This window comes from Rhincodon typus, chromosome 32 (assembly GCF_021869965.1).
Source record: "Rhincodon typus isolate 14 chromosome 32, sRhiTyp1.1, whole genome shotgun sequence".
In the NCBI taxonomy this organism is placed as follows: domain Eukaryota; kingdom Metazoa; phylum Chordata; class Chondrichthyes; order Orectolobiformes; family Rhincodontidae; genus Rhincodon; species Rhincodon typus.
In genome coordinates, this window is record NC_063363.1 from 135682 (window position 1) to 148686 (window position 13005).

Genomic DNA, 13005 nt, shown 5'->3' on the forward strand with positions numbered 1-13005 from the left:
GCAACAGTAACAAAAAAAACTTCCCAAATTACTAAAGGACAAAATCAAGGCACAAATTGCATGGCGGCGGGGTGGGGGGGGCAGATCACGTGGTCGGACAATTTCGCCCATACACGCCACCAATAAACTTAAATTAAATTCTTATACTAATGACATATTTTGACAGTTTGTAGTTGATTTATTGAATTTGATGAGGTAACCCAGATGTTTTTTGGGGGTGGGATAGCTTTAAAAGTCAACTGATTGATTCGGGCTCGGCCGATGACGTTGGGCCGAGGGAGAAGACGCCATATTGGAATCGGGCAGACAAAAAAAGCGAATAAACATAAGCCGAGTCGGAGAGAAATCGTCGCCATCGAGGGTTTGTTCAACGATGTTTTTTTCTTAACACTTTTATTCGAGTGTCAGGGGTTAGGATGTGATTTTATTTTTGGAAACGGTCGCTTACCTGACCTTATTTATGAAGCTGCGTAGGAAGTTGATTATTTTTTCCTCTCTTCCGTTGGCCGTTGCTTTGCTGTAAGGCCACAAAAACACTTTTGTCGTTTTTTGTTTTAATGTGTTTAACCGTGTCATTTAAAATTTCGTGTTTTGAATCCAGTTTTTTTTAAATTATGCGTTTTTCGCGAATATGTCGAAAGATTTCGTTAAATATCTTTTTAAAATTGTAATTTACTTAATTTCTGATAATGCTGTCGAGACTTCTTTTTCTCTTTTATGAATATTTTTAGGAAGTGTTTGAAATTAGGCTGTTCCTTTTTCGGGGTGACGGAATAGTAGAAGGCGGCCGGAATTTTATGAGCGAACTGGTGTAAATATTGACCCTTTTCTCCCTCACTTCACTCTTTCTTGTAAACTATAGCTTCCCACTCCGTCTGCTGGCTGGTAAAAGTACATAAATATCTATCTTGCATATTAAATAAAGCGCATGGATTTTTGTTTACTCCTGTGAAGCTAGATTTTTCTGTTCCAGTTTGCGTTCTGTTTATGTCATTACAATGTGACAGATGGTGTTGGGCCTTTTAGGGTTTTAAACATCATCTCGCTGTTGTTCCAAAAAAGATGAAAAAACTAACAAAAATAGTTCGTGAATGTTGATACTTTCTTTAATTTCAAGCGATAGAATTTATTTTAAAATTAAAAATGTCTAAGCTGTACTTGAAATTCTACCTCATGGCTAAGGTTAAATTCTTATAATTCAAGTTTCTGTGCCCCTTGTATGTTTTTAAGGATGGTTATCAACTTACATTTAAATTTGTTTACATTGTCAAAGTTTGCTATCTTGATTTTTATATTGTGAATGCAATTTATGCAGTTTCCTGTAGATGGGATAAAGATAAATTTGTTATTAAATATTAGAAAAATAGTGACTACTTGTACATCACCTTTTTTTATGTAGTAAAACATCCCCAGGCACCAGAACATTTGTTTTGATAATGATATCAAAGCACAAAGAAGTCCCCATTGGTAAAATTTGAACGAGGAGGTGGGTTTTAAGGAGTGCCTTAAAGGAAGCAAATAAGGTTGATGAGGTTTTGGGAGTTAAATTCAGAGTTTTGTTTCAAAATTGGTTGATTACCCTCTTTGTTTGTCCCTCCCTGCTTAATACATAAGGCATTTAATGCCCTTTTAGGGAAGGAAATTGCCATCCTTACCTAGTCTGGCTTATGTGTGACTCCAGACCTACAGCCATGTGGTTGACTCTGAACTGCTGTCTGGGCAACTAGGAATGGGTAATAAATGCTGCCTAGCCAGTGATGCCCTCATCCTCTTAATTTTTTTTAAATTAATTTGGTTAAAGATTGAGTGTTCAGTCCCTTTTACATAACCATGTTTGTTTTTGGAAGGTTGATATGCGTTTGGAATATTGTACAGACGATTTATTTTTTTGAGATTGCTTAACTTAGTCTGTTTGAACGAGTGTGTTCGGATTTGTCCAAGCTGTTCAGTTTAACTGTAAGATTTTTCAATTTTGGAGGCAGAAATGATATAGAAAATATAACTCGGTGTAAACTGCCTGTTTAGAGTAATGCTGTTCAAAGCATTGTAAAGTCAGCAATTAATCCAGTGTTTGGTATAGATATGTTTCAACTTATTAAAACAGTTTAAAATAGTTAAAATAGCTACATACCTGGCTTTGCCCTTTATACACTAGTTATTAGTCTATTCCATTGCAAAAACAGGTGGTGGCAGGTTTTAATAACGTTAACAATCTATGTCCAATGCAGTGTTGTACCTGTTGTAAATTGGATGAAAATTTATTAGGTCCAGAAAAGTATTGTAAAATGGCAAGCTATTTGTATACTAGGAAGCTGGCAAAATAACAAAGGTCTCTTACTGTACATAAAATATGCTGCAGGCCATTTGGCCTGACCAGTCCATGCCAGTCTTAATTCTCCATGACCCCTTCCATATCTACCTGCTCTAACTCTATTATCGTAATTCTCTAGTCTTATCTCCCTCATGCCTGTCTATTGTTTCCCCTGAAATACATCTAATCACTTGCTTCAACCACTCCTTGTGGTAGTGCTTTCCACGTTCTGGCGTTTCTCTTGCTAAAAGTTTTTTTTTCTGAATTCCATATTTTATTTCTTGGGATACCTTATATTGATGGCCTTTAGTTAGCTTTTTGCCACCAAGCAGAATCATTCTCTATCTCCACTATATAAAGTGATGAAAGGTTTTTGATAGAAACATTTAGGTGAACATTTAGTTCACCTCCTAGCTTCTCTTTGAGAGGTGATCCAGGCTGTTCACTGTTCTGATATTTGTGTATTATATGCACATGTATTCTGTTATAATCGAGGTACCAAGGCTCCTAGTTCCTGCATCTGTGCTGTCCTGTCCTTGTGCCTCTGGATCGAAGATGACTTGCTTCTTCTTCCTCCTCTGACTTAATAGATTTTGACACTTCTGATCAGTCTGACTGTTCTGTCACATGCAAGGCAACTGATGCATGAAGGATAGGTAGATAATTGTTCAGAAGTTTGCATACTGTCCCTGATATCTTTTGTCTGTGTTCCTGAGTTAAGTTTGTTGACCTCCTAAAGAATATTGTTTTAGTCAGTCAAATGCCAGGGTTTCCTATGAGTTGGTGGTTTTGTTTGGTCTTGAGTGTGAAAATCATGTCCTGCTCAGCAGATTGATTTTGAATGATTAGTGGCATGTTGGTTTGGCTTTCTTGCCACTGGATTTGGAAGATCCTGTAAAGGCACTTATAGTGGTACATCAAGTGGGTCCCTGCTGTACGTTGTCCAAATATCTGAAGCACATAGTAACTCGGATCATAGCTGCCTGGTAAACTGTGACCTTAGTGTTGCGTTAGAAATCCTGGTCCTCATATGCTTCCTTCCTCAGCCAATCCACCTACAAAAGACAGATTACAAACCTAAAAATGAAGAGGATCTTCTTAAATTCTCTCCCAATAGGTTTCATGTTGATATTAAGTCTTCCCTCATAATTGCATAATTGGTTAAGGTCGACTATACAATTATACTTTTTTTTTGCATTGTGTTGTGGAACAAAAATCAAGTGATGCAAAGGTAACCACGTAATGCTGGAACATGTCTTGGTCTGAATGCAGTGTAGTGAGAATTCTTTAAGGAAGTTGATTATCATTGTTTAGGTTTGGTGCTGTGTGCAATTTGAAGAAAACATTCAGAGGATATTCTAACAATCTAGGAACATGCTATAAACTGGAGACAGGTTTTATGTACTGTTGCAAATCCAGCCTGCATGCCTGAAATTTTAGAAGTTTGCATGCAGGGAGCAAAAGCAGGTTTTTAAATTTCATTCATTGGATGAGGGCATCACCTGGTTGGGCCAGCATTTAGTGTTCATCTCTACATGCCCAGAGGTGGTTAAGAAGCCACCACGTGTAGGCCAAATTAGGTAGTTTCCTTTCCCTAAAGGGCGTTAGTGAACTAGATAGGTTTTTTCCAACAGTCAACATTAGATTCATGGTCATCATTACACTCTTGAATGCAATAAAAATGTGGAATTAAAATTCCACTATCTGCTGTGGTGGGATTCAAACCCAAGTTCCAGGTCATTTTCTGCATCTCTGGATTAACAGTCTAGTGATGAAACAACTAGGCCATTAACTAGAGGAGATCTGTCCCCTGTTTGTGCCTCCTTTAGTATTGGCTGATTTTTAAATCTTTTTTGTTTTAAATTGGTTGAGCAGTGTTCCATAAGTCAGTGGCTCATTGATCACCATTAAAAATCAGTTTAGTTAGTGGTCACAATTTTAATTTTACAGTATCCAATCATGTGTTGTTACAATATGACTGACCTAAAAGTCACAGGACGATAAATGGAGATGTTGCTTTTTAGAATGAGAGATGGATGATAAGTGTCTTCCTTTGTTTTAATTAGACTTTGGAGAGGCTGCAAAAGTTAACAGGGATTTAGAACTTCAGTAATGTGGAGAAGCTGGTAGTGTTCTCCTTGACAAATATTAAGGAAAAACTTTAATAGTGGTGTTCAAAACTGTGAATTTGGTGAATAAACTATTTCTAACTGTGCCTGGGTCAGTAAGCAGAAGGAGGTGGGCGAAACTAGAAGTGATCTAAGGAAATGTTTTCAGATGAGTTATTATGATCTGGAACAAATGGTTTAAAAATGAGATGGAACTGTATTTGGTAACTTTTCAAGATAGTTTGAATACTTGAAAGGGAAGAACTTTTTTGGGAAAGGGCAGCGTAGAAGGTTAATGGAATAACTTTTTTTTGTTGGAGCTAGCACAAAAACAGTGAACTGAATAGTTATCTTCTGTTATCTTTCTATAATTTGATATTTTCCCTTGGTATGGAAAGCATGTATTGATGATACCAACAAAATTATTACAGTGCAGAAGGCCATTCAGCCCACTTTTGTCTAAGCCAGCTCCCTGAAAGAGTATCTCACCTAGTGTTCTTTAAAGTAATCCTCTAATTCCTTTTAGAATGTCTCTACTGATCCTGTCTCTACCCGAAGCTTAGACGGTGTATTCCAGACCCTAACCACTCAGTATGTAAAAGCTTTTCCTCCCTGTTGCTTTTGCTCGTACTATTACTTTGCATCTGTGCTCCGTTAATTTTGAATGAATCATGAATAAGTGAGACACTTCCACCCTGTTTGCTCTATGCAGATCCCTCAGACTTTGAATACTTCAATGAGATCTGCTCTCTGCTTTCTCTCCAAGGAGAATAGTCCCAATTTGAATCATCTTCATAACTAAAATTCTTCATTCCTGGAATTGTACTTGTAAACCTCTTCAGCAATATCACCTGTACTTTTAACGTACAGCTGAGTACTACACTTTAGAAAGTATATTTTACCTAAAACTGAAATGCTTTCTAAGTTCAGCATAAACTCCTTGTTCCTGTGTTTTATCCCTCGTTAATAAAGCCTATAATACTATGTGCTGTATTAACTGTGTCCTGCACCTTCAGTGACTTGTGTGCATATGCTGCCAGGTCGCTCTGCTTCTGCATCCACTTCAAAGTTGTACACTTCAAATATTCTTTGCATAGTATAGAATGTCATCTACCACCTATCTATCCACAGCAAATGACTAGTATTTGAAGTTCTATACTGCCCTTGGTTTATCATGGTTCCAGTTTTGTAACCTCTGCAGATTTTGAATTATGTTCTAGTCCCCGGGCACTTTCCAATTCTCCTATCAGAAGATTCCCAGCACTGATCCCTGAAGAAGCCTCTTCCCCAGCCCAGAAATTACCCATGGACTGTTGCTCTCCTTTATATCACTCACTGTTGTCTGTGTTGATACTGTCCTTCTTTTTATTTTCAAGAGTTCTAACTTGGTACTCGGGTTTTTTTTTGAGTGGCACTGTATCACCTATCTTCTGGGAATCCAGGTAAGTATCATCATCAAGCCCCTCTCAATTCATCGAAAAACACCAGTAAATGCATTTAACGTGATTTCTACCAATCTGTGCTGATACTCACTTAACGCACATGAGACTTTTTTTTTGTCCAAAGTTATTTCTACAAGCTTCCTGATCACTGAAGTTAAACTAACTGGTCTGTAGTTTGGCTTATCCTTGCACTTTTTTAAACATGGGCACAGTGCAATTCTTTTAACTCTCCTTAATCGTTATTGCCACCACTATCCCTTTTTCATTCTTTCTTCTTTCCTGAAAACCTTGTATCCTGGAATACCTAATATGCAACCCTGCCCTTGCTTGAACTAAGTCTCTGTTAGAGCCACAATATCTTATTTCTGTTTTAATCTGTGACTGCAACTTTACCTGGCTTCGTGCATTCACTTGCGTGCACAATAAGTGATTTTAAAGTTAATTGCCTTCTTCCCTTACTAAAACCTACTTGCTGACTTGCCAAACTGTGTTTCAGTCCTAGCTTATTCTCAGTGTTTTGTGCACCTTTGTATTCTTGAGGTTGTTGACTTGCTCGCCGAGCTGGCTTGTTCTTGTTCAGATGTTTCGTCACCATGCTAAGTGACATCAGTGGAGCCTCCAATGAAGCGGTGTTATTCTACTCCACCTGGAATTTATACCGTTTGGTCCGTTACGGTGAGTAGTGTCATTTCCGGTTTTGATCTGTATGGGTTTGTATATGGGGTCCAATTCTATGTTTGATTGCATTATGGGTAGAGAACCACGCCTCTAGGAATTCACATGCGTGTCTGTTTGGCTTGGACTACTATGGTTACCTTGTCTCAGTTAAACTGATGGCTTTCGTTGTCTGAGTGTACCGATATTAAAGAGAGTTTGTTATGCCGTTTTGCTGCTAGCTGATGTTCGTGTATTCTGATGGCTAGTTTCCTTTGTCTGTCCGATGTAATGTTTGTGACAGTTATTGCATGGTGTTTTATAAACCATGTTGGTTCTGCACGTTGTGGGAATGGGTCCTTAATGCTTTAATCTGCTCAGACAATGAAGGCCATCAGCTTATCTGGGGCAAGGTAACCATAGTAGCCCAAGCCAAACAGACACTCGCAAGAATTCCTAGAGGCATGGTTCTCCACCCATACTTCAATCAACAAACATGTAGAATTGGACCCATAAAGATCAAAACCAGAAGTGACACTGCTCACCATAACGGACCAAACAGTGTAAATTCCAAGCGGAGTATAATAACAGCTTCATCGGAAGGTCCACTATGTCACCCAGCATGGTGATTGAATGTCTGAACGAGAACAAGCCAGCTCAGCGAGCAAGTCAACAACCTCACTGACCACCCGAGCTACAGATCTTTGCTAAAACTTTTAACCTTGGTATTCTTCGCTGATGGTATCTCTTGGGTCTGTTGCTCCTGAGTGGATTTAAACATTTTCTAATAACATTGACAAAATGCTTCTCAAGGAACTTGGTTGTACTTCTGTTCAGATGTAAACCGTCTGCCTGTAGGAATCACTTCCTTTTTGGAGGGGTCCAAATGTCCCAAGAATTTAAGGACCTCTCTTGAACCAAATTTCTGTCATCTATTTCTGCACTCCCAAGTGGAACAAGCTGTCCCCATTTCTGAAGAAGGGTCTAGGCCTGAAACGTCAGCTTTCCTGCTCCTCTGCTGCTTGGCCTGCTGTGTTCATCCAGCTCTATATGTTGTTATCTCAATTCTCCAGCATCTGCAGGAACAAGTTGTAGTTTTGAGATTACTACACGTTGAGGTCCATTTTGCGAAATTTCTTCTCCATAAGACTTGGAGTAGAAGTAGGTCATTTGGCCCATTGAGTCTGCTCTGTCATTCAATGAAATAGGATAATCCATTTTCCTGCCTTTTTGCACGTAATCCTCAATTCCCTACTATTTAAAAAAAAATCTCTACCTCAAATTCTTAGCAACCCAGCCTCTACAGACCTTGATAGTAAAGAATTCCACAGATTCACTGCCCTCAGGAGAAATTTGTCTTCTGTCTGAAATGGATGACCCGTTGCTCTTAGATTATGCACTCAACAGGAAACTACCTCAGCATCTACCCTGTCAACTCCTTAAGAAGCTTAGATTGCCAGCCACCATAAAATCTCCACTCAAAGCTTTTTAACAAAAGGGTGCCTCTGTATTTCCTGAGGGGAGATTCTGTTTGGGTCTTCCTCAGAAATCTGCCATATTTCTGTTTCTCAAGGGCAAACTAAACTCTTTTTCACAGCAGTCAGCTACCATCTTCTGAAATTTAAAGGTCCAAGAAACTGCTTTGCTGCTATCAGATGGCAAGTATGTAAGGTTGGGGCACTTCTAGTGCAGTGGTAGTGTGCCTATCTCTAACCAGGAGACCCAGGTTCACTTCAACCTACTCTCTCCCATGACACTTCTGAACCGGTTGATTAGAAAGTATCTATAAGGCAGCTGTGGGACACTTGGTGTGATGGTAATGTCCCTGCCTCTAGGATAGAGGATGTGGATTGAAGTCCCATCTGCTCCAAAGATCTCTCAAAATCTATTTAATCAATCTGCTCAGACAACAAAAAAAAGCACTGCCTGGCTTGGCAACTATTCAGGGCTCTTGTGGTGCAGCAGTGAGGTCCCTGCCTCTGGACCAAAAGACCTGGGTTCGAGTCCCACTTGCCACAGATCAGGGCAGGATTTATACAGTTAATGGTAGGGCCTTGGGAGTGTTTTTGAACAAGGGGGCCTCGGGGTGCAGATGCATAGTTCCTTGTAAGTGGTGGTGAAGAAGACTTCTGGCACACTTGCCTTTGTTGGTCAGTGCATTGAGTATAGAGGTTGGGATGTAATGTTGTGACTGTACAGAACATTGGTTAGGGCACTTTTGGAATATTGCATTCAATTCTGGCCTCCATGCCATAGGAAAGATGTGAAACCTGAAATGGATCATAAAAGATTTACAAGGATGTTGCTGGGATTGGAGGTTTGAGCTACAGAGAGAGGCTGAATAGGCTGGGGCTACTTTCTCTTGAGCGTGAGGGGCTTCAGGGTGACTTAATAGAGGTTTTTAAAATTGAGGGGCATAGATAGGGTGAATAGCTAAGGTCCTTCCCCTAGATAGGAGAGTTCAAAACTGGAGGGCATAAGTTTAAGGTGAGGGGGAAAGATTTAAAAGGATCTAAGGAGCAACTTTTCATGCAGAAGGTGATGCTTATGTACAATGAGCTGCCAGAAGAAGTGGAAGAGGCTGGTACAATTACAATATTTAAAAGTCATCTGGGAATACAAATGACAAGTGGGACTTGTTAGGATATCTGGTTGGCAGGGACAAGTTGGATCAAAGAGTCTGTTTCCATGCTGTATGGCTCTGACTATGTGTGCTGTAACATGTCTTAACTGTTTGGTTTTTGTTTTGGGGCGGGGGGGTAATTTCAATACAGGAACTGACATCTGGAGTTGGTGTCCAGTCTAATTTCACCAAGACCATGTACAAGGGAAACGTGATATTTGGGTGCTGGGAGTGTTGGTTTCCAGGTGGCTAGGAGGTAGGGTACCAGTTGAGTAGGAGTAGGATAATAGATGGGTAGAGGGTGCTAGTTGGGGATGGTGCAGGGTACAGTGAGGCAAGTAAGTATTTAGTCGGTCAGGATGTTCTGGAGAAATCCTATTTGGGGGTGAGAGAAGGGTAGATGTTGAGTTTGGATGATTCCGGTCTGACAGTGGAGAAGTTGGACTCAGTTGGGGGAGAGGGGTTAGGTTAAGTCCAGGCAGATGGGAATGGATGGTCACTTCAGCACCTGGGGTATAGACTGGGTCTGATGGCAGGATGGATTTTTGGGTCAGTCAGGTTGTGGGGTATTGGTGGAGAATTTGGGTGCAGATTAAGGGCAGGGTGTATTGTGTCCTGGTTCTGGGAGGTGGGAGTTGTTCACCCCTCCTTTTGAGGTGTGAAGAGCCTGGGGGCTTAATAGTCTAACCTTTCCTGAGTGACTTTTTTTATTTAACTTTACCTGAACCATCCAGTGTCTTCTATTTTTACACAATTGTGTGGTGTAATTGCCCAGTGGGATATTCGATTTTCTGGGTAATTCCTTCAGAATATGCTGCAGTGGGGATTCTACAAGGACCCTATGTGCAACACCAGTCCGTGCTCACAATATGACTGTCTATCAGTATAAAACCTACCTCTTGCTTCTTTCAATAAGATTGGCTCTCGTTCTTCTAAACGGAGTACCGACCCCACCACCTCAACCTCTCCATGAATGTCTCCGTACCCAGGATCAACAAAGTATACCGTCTCTGGTTTGCTTCCAGTGGCAGAATGTCTTCTCTTGGAGAAGGGCCCCATGTTAATGTAAGTGTGGTCTGACTAATGCCTTGTATTGTTCTAGCAAGACCCCCTATGTTCATGCTCCATTCCCTTTGAAACAAAAGCCAGCATTCCATCAGCCTTCCCAGTTAACTGCAGAACTTGTAGACTAGCTATTTATGAATAATGCACAGAGACCCCCAAATCTCTGCAGCTTTCCCCATTCAAATGATATGTCCTGCCAAAACTCATAATGTTGTTTTCCCACACCCGTTCTGCCAAGTTTTTACCCACTCACTTAATCAGTGTATCCCTCTCAGACTGTGTTGTGTTCACCACCTGTCTTCCCACCTATTTTTCTGTCTTCTACAAATTTAGTGATAGTACGTTCACTTTGCTCATCCAGGTTGATATTACAAGTAATTGAGATCTCCAGCACTGAACCTGGTGATGTGCTACTAGTTATAGGTTGCCATTCTGAAAATTCCTCCTGTATCCCAGCTTTGTCTTCTATTAGCTAGCCAGTCCTGTTATCCGTGTTAACATAGCACTGCTAGTGCCATGGGCTGCGATCTTGAGTACCTTTGTTTATCATCGAAATTTTTTTGAAACCCAAATTTACTGGCTCCGCTTAATTCTATTTGTAGACTCTCTCTCATTTTCTGTAGGTTTACTGGGTTTTAAAAAATTCTAATGAATTTCAGTCATTTTTCCCTTCTCAAAACCATGCTGATTCTGCTTATAATGCTTTCACAATGACAACTGTTCAGCTTACTGGCCTATGGTTAAGGGGTAGTAGGAACTGCAGATGCTGGAAAATCTGAGATAACAAGGTGTAGAGCTGGATGATCACAGCAGGCCAAGCAGCATCAGAGGAGCAGGAAGGCTGACGTTTCAGGCCTAGACCCTTCTTCAGAAATGGGGGAGGGGCAGGGGGATCTGAAATAAATAGGGAGAGAGGGGGACGCAGATGGAAGATGGATAGAGGAGAAGATAGGTGGAGAGGAGACAGGTCGAAGAGGTGGGGATGGAGCCAGTGAAGGTGAGTGTAGGTAGGGAGGAGATAGGGCAGTCCAGGGAGGACGGACAGGTCAAGGGGGCGGGATGAGGTTAGTAGGTGGGAGGGAGGCAGGGACGAGCTGGGCTGGTTTTGGCATGCGGTAGGGGGAGGGGAGATTTTGAAGCTTGTGAAGTCCACATTGATACCATTGGGCTGCAGGGTTCCCAAGCGGAATACGAGTAGCTGTTCCTGCGACCTTCGGGTAGCATCGTTGTGGCACTGCAGGAGGCCCAGGATGGACATGTCATCTGCGGAGTGGGAGTGGGAGGGGGAGTTGAAATGGTTCGCGACTCGGAGGTGCAGTTGTTTAGTGCGAATCAAGCATAGGTGTTCTGCAAAGCGGTCCCCAAGCCTATAGTTAACTTCCTTTTTGAATAAGGATGTTCATAGAGGTAGTTTTCCAATACTCTGAGACTTTACGAGAATCTAAGAATTCTAGGAAGATTGACTAGTGCATCTACTTGCTATTTCAGAAATTCTGATGCTATTTCTGTTTTTACTTGTGTTTGGTTTCATTGTGGATCACAATTGCTGGCTGTTTACCTATGTAAGTTGTTTTGGAAGTGGGAGTTGCTGAAAGGCCTATGAAATTAGAATTGCTGTACTAAAAGTAGCTTTGTACTCTCTGGGCTTTATTTTCCAGCATATGTTTTCCCAGATTGGTTTTGTATCATGTATTTTCTTTTGACTGCAGTTGCAAGTTATGCACAAGTCTTAAACTTTGTAAACTTGAATTGAAATTTTAAGTGTTGACTTTCCTCAAAATTGTAAAATATTTGTTCTATTCAGAACAATTAGTAACTAGATTTTAAAAAAAAATTAGATGTCTTGACCTTTCAAGAAAATCGTAACCCTTTTATGGTCATAATCGAAATTGTGACTGCTTTTGTTTCTTAAACTTTAAACATACCTGACCTCATTGCACAAGTTAAATGGTTTTACAACTGATTTGTGATTTGATGTTGGAAAATTCTTTGAGCCCAAGTAAAATTTTTGCCATTTCATTTTGAGATGCAACATGCATATTTCTCACTTGATGCGAAAGAAAGCAGAGACTTGAGATAATTTGGTTACGTTCTTGGGTGTGCTTTCAATAAATGTATTTGAGTTTGTTTTCATATTCTCGGGAAATCACACTAGGGTTTGGGTGGGGTGGTGGTTAAAATCCAAGTTTGAGGTAACTATTCACACTGCCAAAAAAAAAAGGTCTATCTATATTTGGCAACTTCTGTTATTTCACCTTGTGGTCATGTAGAAGAATGAGGGCGTTTTTTTTTCTCTTTCTCAGTTGACTGACTCTTTGCTGAAGCTAAAATCCAGAAAATATATGGAAAATGAGATGCAATATACAGTTCACTTATTTCTTGGCTTCTTTACTCTTAATTGCTGGAGCCACGTGATTTGTATTTATGTAGCACTTTATAATGTAATAAAATGTTCCAAGGTGCTTCATAGGATTATTAACAAAGATTTGACACCAAGCCATGTAAGTGGATGTTGGGCATATTATAAAGGAGGGAAGTGTAGGGAGGAAGAGAGGAGAGCTGTAGTTTCTAGAGCAAGGAATTCCAGAGTTTAAGGCCGTGGAAACCAAAGATACTGCCTTCAGTGGCATAGTGACTAAAATTGGTTGGTTGAGGTCGGATTTTTGGAAACAGATTTATTGGAATATTATAGGACTGGATGAGGTTAGAGATGCTGAGGCTATGAGGGACTTTTTTTTTTTGAAAGTTGTGCTCTTTATATTTAAAGAAAGCAGTTTGCTTAACTGGAAAGCAAAGGTGTCT

At 40.3% G+C, this 13005-nt stretch overlaps 1 protein-coding gene across 6 annotated transcripts in view; it reads left to right on the forward strand.

Annotated features, from left to right (window-relative positions):
* The first annotated feature begins 221 nt into the window (after nucleotides 1-221).
* ddx6 (DEAD (Asp-Glu-Ala-Asp) box helicase 6) overlaps nucleotides 222-13005 on the forward strand; it is a 49646-nt gene continuing 36862 nt past the window's right edge. For 2 of the 6 annotated variants that reach the window (XM_048615479.1, XM_048615480.1), the window contains exons 1-2: nucleotides 245-361; nucleotides 10055-10203. The gene's annotated coding sequence lies outside the window, so the exon portion shown is untranslated. Of the gene's footprint in view, nucleotides 362-498; nucleotides 520-10054; nucleotides 10204-13005 lie in introns of those variants that run through there. The other 4 variants (XM_048615484.1, XM_048615478.1, XM_048615482.1 and 1 more) reach the window with 4 other exon arrangements.